Source organism: Eublepharis macularius, chromosome 3, assembly GCF_028583425.1.
Source record: "Eublepharis macularius isolate TG4126 chromosome 3, MPM_Emac_v1.0, whole genome shotgun sequence".
Lineage (NCBI taxonomy): Eukaryota > Metazoa > Chordata > Lepidosauria > Squamata > Eublepharidae > Eublepharis > Eublepharis macularius.
In genome coordinates this window covers 150,086,587-150,096,709 of record NC_072792.1, presented here as the reverse complement: position 1 = coordinate 150,096,709, position 10,123 = coordinate 150,086,587, and positions in this window count along the sequence as shown.

Genomic DNA, 10,123 nt, shown 5'->3' with positions numbered 1-10,123 from the left:
CACTTAGAGGAAAAAACATTTATCGATACTCTGGCTCTGGCTGTTTATATTGATATAATTTTTCAAGCAGTTTCTAACACATACATAATAAACAAGTCATTATAACTGCATTAGGATAAAAAATAAAGAATAAACCTGCTTGAAACAAGTCCATAAAATCTAAATGAAGAGAAAGTATGGTGAGTTGAAAGTAGGGTTATGGCAAGACAGCTTGGGAGGGGGGTGGGGCGTACAATTTGATAGTCTGTTTGCCATAATGGGAAAATCTTGTTCCTAGAACCCATCCATTTTAATTCAGATGGTAACAAGAGATGCATTGGTTGTGTAGTTGATTTGTATATGTGCCAAAGGTCCTCTAAATACACTGTTGTTCTAAACTGACAAGAGTTGGAGAAGAGAGATTCCAGACATAGAGGGATGGTGTGAGAGTGTGTAGTAAATCTGTAAAGGAGAGGTGGTTGATCAGTTGGGAGGAGTAAAGTGCATAGGATACAAGAACAGGAATGGCTATGGATAGCTGTTAACATAAAGACAAAGCTACCCCCACACCTTCCTCTTTGAGTGGCATCCTGTGTGGAATGGGGGAAGGGGCAATTGAAATTTAATTGGAGGCAGAACTGATCATTTGGTGAGTGGCTGCAGGTCACGGGTGGAACATGCAGACTTTCCCAAGTCCCATGCCTGGCATTTGTAGCTGAAAGGATCAGGTAGTAGGTGTTGCCAAAAATCCTCAGCCTGTGATCTTGGAGAACCACTGCGAGTCTCAGTAGGCAATGGTGGAAAATGCCATCAAGTCATAGCTGAATTATGGCATTCCCTGCTGAGATTTTCATGGCAAGAGACTAACAGAGGTGGTTGGCCATTGCCTGCCTCTGCAACCTGGGTCTATATTGGAGGTTTCCCATCCAATTACTAATACTAACCAAGGCCAAACCTGCTTAGCTTCGGCTTGCTCGGGGATCCAGGTCAGGGTAATCCTGTTCTGAAATGACCTGTGGTCGATGATTCAGTATAAGGCCACTTCATTTCTATTCACGTGGAAAGCTCTGACAGTGTGCTAAATGTATTGTCGAAGGCTTTCACGGCCGGAGAACGATGGTTGTTGTGGGTTTTCCGGGCTGTATTGCCGTGGTCTTGGCATTGTAGTTCCTGACGTTTTGCCAGCAGCTGTGGCTGGCATCTTCAGAGGTGTAGCACCAAAAGCAGTTTCTAACACATACATAATAAACAAGTCATTATAACTTTATATAAGACTTTATATAAAGTCTTTATATAAGACTTTATATAAAGTCTTTTGGTGCTACACCTCTGAAGATGCCAGCCACAGCTGCTGGCGAAACGTCAGGAACTACAATGCCAAGACCACGGCAACACAGCCCGGAAAACCCACAACAACCATAGTGTGCTAAATATTAATAGCAAAGTACTTAGGCTCACTTTCTTGATGATCTTGGAAGCAGTACTGTAAAGGAGGAAAGGCCACTGCTTGAGCTGAAAATGAGCAATGGCTCGGAAAAGAAGGCTTCTTCAAAGGAGGAAAAGTAATTGAGGTAAGATGTTGAAGTCTGAACATGTTCCTTTTCTCAGTGAAGCAGCTCAAGATAAGCCTGGTGTCCGGCTGCGCAGTCTATTGAGTAGTGGTCACATAGCACACTACCATTTAATTACTGTCCCATCTTGTTAGTGAATTGTGAACTTCATTTTAAAATTCTAATCATGTTTCACCATTAATACTTGGGAATAGACAAACTCAATTTAAGTCTTAACAGAATTTTGTTCAAGGTGCTTGCTCATTTCACATCTATTATTTCCTTTCTTGGTTCATGTGAACTGAATGGAATACTTTAAGCCTACACAAAGCATCGACTCAGAAGGGCCCTTGGTTCTCATTTCAACGGCATCTGGTCAAAGGGAAGCCTCAGTTTTATGCAAGGAAGATTTACTGCCCCTAAAGGGATATACTGTGAACTATCAGCCCCTGCCAGAAATGTTTGCTGAAAGGCTTGTTGTAAGTAAATAAATATTTATAGAAGTCAGCTAAGGCTCCCTAAGGCTACTGGGTTGAGATTTGAATTGAAGGTTCTTGGTTTATGTTTCTAACCCCAAGAATCTCTCAAGAATCCCGATTCCCTAGCATGTTTGCCCTTCTGTGGATCCCTGAAAAGATCTTTGCTTGTTGGAATGATACAGTTGTGTGTTGCATTCACAAAAAGCAGCAGTGTGCAAAACTACTATGCAGGTAAATGTTAGTATCTAAAACATATTTCTTAAACCTTAGATATTTTTTCTTAAACCTAAATGAGCAAGGAAAGGTACTTTGTGCATGCTCAGTGGCAATCCTATCCTTATGGTTCAGTTCTAGGAAAAGGGCCTTTAGAGCTAAGCCTGAGTAAACTAAAAGTTGCTCTGTTGTCCATAATGGTACCCAGTTGTGTGTTGTAAATGTTCTCTTAACAGTGGTGGTATACTAATGTTCTGCATCCTTGGTTTCCTGAATGATATTCTAGAATTCACTAGGCAAAGCTGTAGAATCATAGAAAAAATAGTTCAGGGTTTAGGTGTGTCTTCATAATGCTCAAGATATGAAAAACATGCTATTATTGACCTATAGGATGTTTTCGAGGACAAGATAACTGAAGGATTTCAGTCAACAACTGTCTGGTCTTCAGAGTAATCAATGAACATATCTTTGATTTTTTTTTCTCATATGGTTCACAAGAAAAGCTAAAACAGAAACCGTACAGGTAGTCAATAAGCCAAAGAACAAGTGGTTTGGCTGGTCCAAGCGAGAGAAACACCCCATCAGTTGCCTCTCTTGGCCATTACTTCATGCCTCATGCGATTGTCCATGAAATCTGTGCCTTTCTGAATGTCTTTCAGGAATGTTGCCTCTACTTCTTCAGCCCCAGCCTTGCTGCATTATTCTGTTTTACTTGGAATCTTTGCTGTTAGATTCAAATGTTACATAATTTGTAATTTGCTTGCTGATTGACTGAATAGTTACCATATTTGTAATCCACATCGACTCCCTTATGAGAAAGCAGACTGTAAATGAAGCTGGTGTTGGTTTTGGTTCCAGGTTCTGTCAGAGTGTAACCACATTAAACAGATCCTTCCGTCTCTTACTGGATTGTGTGGAGGTCAATGTATGATTTTATAATTGTCTGTATTGCTAGAAGTCCAGTATTTTGAATTTTCCTCATGGAATAGCAGCTTCTGGGTTTTATGGTTCCTAGCCTCAAACCAACTAAGGTCACAGAAGAATACAGAAGTTTGACTGTTGGCAGATCAATGCCCTTGTTGCTGTCCTGGTAAATATTGCTTGCACTAAAATGGTTCAGGGTATTCTCTCCTTTAAATTTTAATTAAGGGTTTTTAGGATAAAATCAAGATTTTACAATCATTTTCTAACAGAATCAAACTTATTTTTCTACATATATACTTTTATTTATTATTTATTTGTTTGTTTAAATTTATATTCCGCCCTCCCTGCACTGGCAGGCTCAGGGCGGATCACATTTGTATACATTTAAGATTACAACCACAGTTAAAAACATAATAGATAAAAACATAATAGATAATGGTTGTTGTGGGTTTTCTGGGCTGTATTGCCGTGGTCTTGGCATTGTAGTTCCTGTCGTTTCACCAGCAGCTGTGGCTGGCATCTTCAGAGATGTGCTACATCTCTGAAGATGCCAGCCACAGCTGCTGGCGAAACGTCAGGAACTACAATGCCAAGACCACAGCAATACAGCCCGGAAAACCCACAACAACCATCATTCTCCGGCCATGAAAGCCTTCGACAATACATAATAGATAATATTTAAAAACCAACACAAGCATCACAAAACAGTACTTTGATCCATTCCCAACCGTCACTGAGAAAACTAAGAAGGAAACTTCTTTTTTGAAGGTAGATGTTCTAATAGGGAGGCCCCTGTTCTACCCTATTTCAGCCAGTGGGGGCCCTACTCAGCATCAACCAAATGCCTGGCGGAACAACTCTGTCTTACAGGCCTGGCAGAATGATAGCAAAACCCAGGACCAAAAAGGTCCAAGCTCTGGTCGACACTAGGCTGGCCTCCCTGGGGCCAGGGACCATTAGTAGCTGTTTATGACTAGTTCGAAGCACCCTCTGGGGCATATTTAATTTATTATATTTATATTCCGCCCTCCCCGCTTTCGCAGGCTCAGGGCGGATAACAAAATACAAATATCACATACCATTAAAAACATTTAAAAGCACTAAATGGTACATTTAAAAACATTTAAAATATATGGGGAGAGGTGGTCCCCAAACAGGTGTGCGCTGAATGTTTGTACATTTGCTTTGGCGAGTGAAAAGAATGCTTGGGACCAATGCTTCCCAGTCTACCATTTTAAAGCTCTGGCTCCCCTGCGAGCAGTGCTGTCAGCCAACTGGGCATCATGCACTGCAAATGACAGTGCCACAGCACTTTATAGCCAATCAGATTTAGAAACCTGACGCTCTCTCTATGCCAATGCAAGATAAGAGTAATGCTGAGCCAAAAGGCACATCCCTCCATTTTGTCCCTTTTCAGAGCAATCCTTGAAAAATGTGGTGCTGAGATTTTCCAGCTATGTTTAAGAAGCCGCAGGGGAGAGCTCCGAAACAATAGCAGCAAAACCGTCCCAGTAATAGCTCATTTTTGTCCCATTTCCCTCCAACTCTCACCAAAACACCCACCCTTTATAAGGCTCATGTAGGTTCAATTTATTCCATGTTGAGTGTAACCAACCCTCTTGCACAACAACTTATAAAACACATTTAAGCTATAGATTGTATAATGATTGGGAAAATGTTGTACTAAAAATGCTGGATATGTGCAACTTTGGGGCTATAGGGGTATTGTGGCTGAATTAAACATGTCTACAGACAGGCCTCTTAGCAATATATGATAGAAATGAATTTCTAATTCCATGGATATGTAAGAGTTCATCTCTGTGGCATTCTAATCATACTTGTACAGTATTTCTACCATTATGGGATAGTTCTGGAAGTACCAGCTCAAAGACAGTGGGTTGGTTCATTACACCACTTCACCAAGTTCTTCAACAAATAAAAACTTAAGCAGAGGAAGTCTTTTTTCATTCTAGGAAGTCTTTCTCTTTGGAAAGAAGGCTTAGTGGAAGAGTATCAGAGGATACAAACCAATAGTATCGTACCCATTCCACCTGTGTGTATGAAGCTGTCCCAGTCGCAGCAAAGATTCTTTTAACCAGCAAAAGAAAGGGATAGCAAAAAATGGAAAGTAAGCTGAAGAAGCCCTATGGCCCTGTTTGCAGCCAGAGTCCAAAGGCTCTGACTGGGTGCTTGCCAAACTCCAGACTGCCTTGTTACTGGTCAGTTTTGGTTCTTATATGGATCCCCTCTTGTAAAGTGAGTCTGGGTGTTGGGGGGTGAAAATGGGATACAAATTTTGTGAGGAAGATAGGAGTTACATCTCTGATCGTTTCTGTCATGGGAACTATCCATTAGGAACCCATGAGAGCCACACAACCACATTCTTGATATTGCTCCAAAATGCAATGAGTGAGTTAGCATCAGTTGTTGTCTGACCACAGGGAAAGTAATAGTCCCTAAATAAAAGCACTTTATTCAGGGAAGATATTTGGCTCTGCCACAACATGTGAACTGCAACTGTACATTTGTACTATAAACTGATCATCAGGAAAAGTTTATAATGTGAGAACTGGCTTTCATGCAAAATATATATTAAATTTCATGCAAAATATATATTAAATCCACCCTGAGCCTGCTGGTATGGGAAGGGTGGAATATAAATCAAAAACAAATAAAATTACAATGTCATGTTGTACTCACATCTGTGAGGTAACATTTGGTATAATGGTTAAGAGTGGCAGGACTCTAATCTGGAGAGCTGGGTTTGATTCCTCACTCCTCTGCTTGAAGCCAGCAGGGTGACCTTGGGCCAGTCACAGCTCTCTCAGCACCACCCACCTCACAGGGTGATTGTTATGGGGATAATAATAAACCTCTCTGAGTGGGTATTAAGTTGTCCTGAAGGCCAGTATATGAATCAAATGTTGTTATTACTGTGTTATTGTAATTCAGTTATAATATGTTTTTGCACATAAATTTTTCACAAAGGTGACCTTTTCTTTCTTTGGCCAATATAATGTTTGGCAATTGAGAGAAACGGGTTATGTTTTCATTTGATAGTTTTCTATGATAGTGTGAATCACTTACATGTTTGGATAATATCAGGGAGAGAGCAAGCCAGAACACATCAGACTTCTCTGTTGTCAATGTCCTTAATTTTATTTCTTTTAACTGTTTCCCAGTTTATGTCCTTTGGATTAAATGTGATACTATAGCATTTACAGTATTTATAAGTGCTGCACACTTTTCCTGTATTATGTGAGGAAATGTTTTATAATTAACTACATAGTAGAAATTTTTTAGCCTGTTTTTCCCCCTTAAGATGTTATAGAGCTCTTTTGCAAAATGTTCAGGTTTTAGTTGACTGAGTGTCAATATATTTCTCCTGCTGCAATAATCCAGATGCTGAATTGCATAACAAAGACTGTATACTGCTCTGTCCTGTGGGTCCAAAATCTAATGTTGATGTGCAGGTTTTATAACAGCCTCTTCATGAGTTCCTTGGAGGTATTTGTGAAGAAGCTAGATGGCCACCTGACAGTAATGATGATTCTGTGACTCAATATGACTGTTTGCAGATCAGAAGAGGGAGGGTATGAAGGTATTAGCCAGTGCTAGGCTCTCATGGCCTTTTCTAATGTGCTCTGGGTAATGCCAATTGCCATTTTGGAGTCAGGAAGGAATTTTCCTCCAGACCAGATTGGCCTGGACTTCTGGAGATTTTTTACCTTCCTCTGGGCATAGCACAGCAGTTATGGGCATAGGTAAGGTAGTGTTAGGCTTCAGCATGGACGCGGCGGCACAAAGCACCAGTGGGCCTGAACTACAGCTCCCAGGCGCGGACATGGACAGCACAGGTTCTAGCTCTGTGGAAGGAGGGGAGATATGCATCACCCTTGCTCCCTCTCTACCCCTCGCAGGCCTGTTCAACCTGTCAGAGTCCCTGCAGCCTCCTCTTACTCCCAGCCTTCCAAGGCTTCCACCGTCATTGCCTCCTCCTTGCTCGGTCTTCCTTCTCTCCTTCATCTTGTTAGCTCTTCCTCCATCCATCCTCTCACTCTCCTACCCTCCTCCTTGCTCCTACACAATCCACCCTGGGTGGACTTCCCTTATATCCCTTCACCCATTCCTGGCTCCACCTGCCAGCCACACCCCCAGCACTCTAGCCAGGGCCCAGGCTGTCCTAGGCAGCCACACCTGGGGTTGCTCTGCTGGCTGCTCTGGCCAGCCACACCTGTGCCTCCTTTGCTGGTTGCCCCAGGCAGCCCCACCTGAGGTTGCCTTGCTCCCAGCCTCACCTGGTCCTTGCTACTGCTTTCTAGCCTGCTTGAAGGTTGGGGTGTGGCCCTGTGCTGCCCTTCCTCCTCTGCTGATAAGGTTGCTGGATGGCTGTCCAGCTATCCATCTCTTCTTCCTGTGCCTTTTCCCTCTGGTCTGGTCCCCTCCTGGCTGTTCTCACTCTCCCTGCCTGGGCTCTTAGCCTCCCACTGGAGGGTGGGGCTAGCTGGCTTCCACCTGCCCCATCTGATCCTCTGCGGCTTGGGTGCTTCTCCCCCCCCTGTTGCTGGCCTGTTTGGGACCTGGGTGACTGTCAGGGTGGCTGGGTAGCTGTCTCCTGGCTGCCTCCCATCCCCTCCTCCTGGTAAGTCTGGAGGCTGAGCCTCAGACCCTGGACAGGTAGCTATGAATTTCCTGCATTGTGACCCTTGGGCTCACTTCCAGCTCTTTTGTTTCCAGGTTCCTAGTCCTAGTGCACTGTTAACTGGAAGCCTCTCCTGTCTGTTTTGTATTCTGTAATACATATGCAGAAGACAGTAGAGGTAGGAATGATCTGTCTGTGAGTTGAGCTCCACTCGTGCTTCTGTGGATCCAACCAAAGATTAAAAAAAAAACAACTGGTGATCAACTCAATTGTCAAGGAGATAGTGAGGATATGAACAGTCCTCTCCCAGTTGCTCCATTTTCTGCTTTTCCAGTTGCTGCTTTTTAAGGTTCCACCGTGGAAAGAGCTCCTCCCAAAAGCATGCTACCCCCTAACACACAGGGTGATGAAGCCCTTTGATCTTCTTGCTGGGTAGTTAAAGAATTGGTGGCACCTGCCTCTTCGTGACCAATAAAAATATCAGGAAGCTGATGACTAGCAGCTCTAGTTCTCCTTTTTGGTGAGACAGAGGATACTTTGAACCATCCTGAGCTAGGGATAGGCTGGATGAGGAGTACTACTGAGAAGCTCAGACCAGACAATACTGTGGTGCTGTTGCTTGATAACGCCATCGACTACGGATAAAAGAATTAGCCTGGACGTGGCTGCATGCTGATTGGTGCCTCTAGGTAGGGACTTTGCTCAGTTTCAGTATGTTTACCAGTGAAGCCTTTCCTGGATAGGAAGGATTTGGCTGTGATTTTCCATGCTGTGTTCTCTTGCAAATTAAACTACCGCAACCCTTGAAGACTGTTCAGAAGCTGCAATTGGTACCAAGTATAAGCTTTCAGGAACATGACTTTGAAAGAGCTACATGGATGGATTTCCACGCACCCTTCAAGAGGGCTGGTTTATTAACTCTCAAGTCCTAAGCTAATAAATAAGGTGGAAATCCATCTGTAAGTATGTCTAGACCAGCATCACTTAATAACTGCTTTGTTCACCAGAAATGTCTACCTTCCTACGATCCTCCTGGGTCACATCTTTGTTGGGTCATATCCATAGAAGAACTGAGAGAAACCAGCTGGGGAATTCAAGTTTCTAATGGGGAAAAAAGAAAGTTTTGCTGAGGTCTGAACTGGAGTATCTATTCATACAGACCCCAGAATCTAAGTTATGGAATGACTTGCACATTATTGCAAGCTGAAAGCAGGTCAAACTTGTAATACAATCAAAGATGAGAGAAATCAAATTAAGCATGGTGGGAAGCACCCGTCAAAACCACCAATCAAACATGCAGTGTCAAGTAAGTCATTTTAACTACAACATGCTTTTTGCAATGAGCTTTAATCTATTAGATAACAATGAGAGAGAGAAGCAGCAGCTAATCATATTTACACACCAAATGGACAAGGTTCACTTGCAGAGACATGATGTGGCATTGCTTATCGGAACAGTACTTTGTCATCTAAAATTCAGCTGTGGGCATCTGCAACAGTTTTACAGTAATAATTTGTAGTGTTACGAGACATCTGACCATGCGGCTCACATTTCCACCACCCCCTAAACACATACTTTTTAAAAGATTTTTTTTGTTCTTGCATTTGCTAAACTAGAGAAACAATTGATTTGAAGAAGCTGTCCCCATCTCTTCTCAAATACTTACAAAGTATGCAGTTCAGAGAGCCAAGAGAACATTAGCACTTCATTTGCTAAGCAGATTATCAACCACAGAGGGGAAAGGAGTGAGTCACGCTTATAGTGAGGAGGGAGAGAATTCATGGATCTTTGGAGAGGGGGGCAAACCATTTGCTCTAGTCAGACTGCTAAAAATAAGGAATTTATGTAACTTGCAGTAGAACCTGATGCCTGAACATGGAAATCTATACATAGAAACCCCTACCAGAAAGCTGCTGTGGTGCAGTGGTTAGAATGTTGGCCTAGGCTATTAGGTTCAAATCCCCATTTGTCATGAAACTTTCTGAGTGATCTTGGTCCATCCATACCGTCTCAGCCTAATCAACCTCTCAAGGTTCTTGTGAGGATAAAATGGAGAAAGGGAAAGCTATGGGTTGGCTCTAGCCACTTTTCACTTTGATGAATAAGGGAGGAAGGGATCCACTTTGGTCTCCAAAAAGGCTCTGTTGGAGATTAGGATATCAGTATGGATGTGGGATGGGACTGTTATGAGGAGGAGGATTGGTCGATAGTGAGCAAAGAAGCTGGCTAGATCCAGCTCTACTCCTTGGAGGACAGGTATGATAAAAATTATGTTAAATAATTACATTTCCATCTTTTGCTAGATTAGGGCTACATTTTAAAATCTGCACACAGAA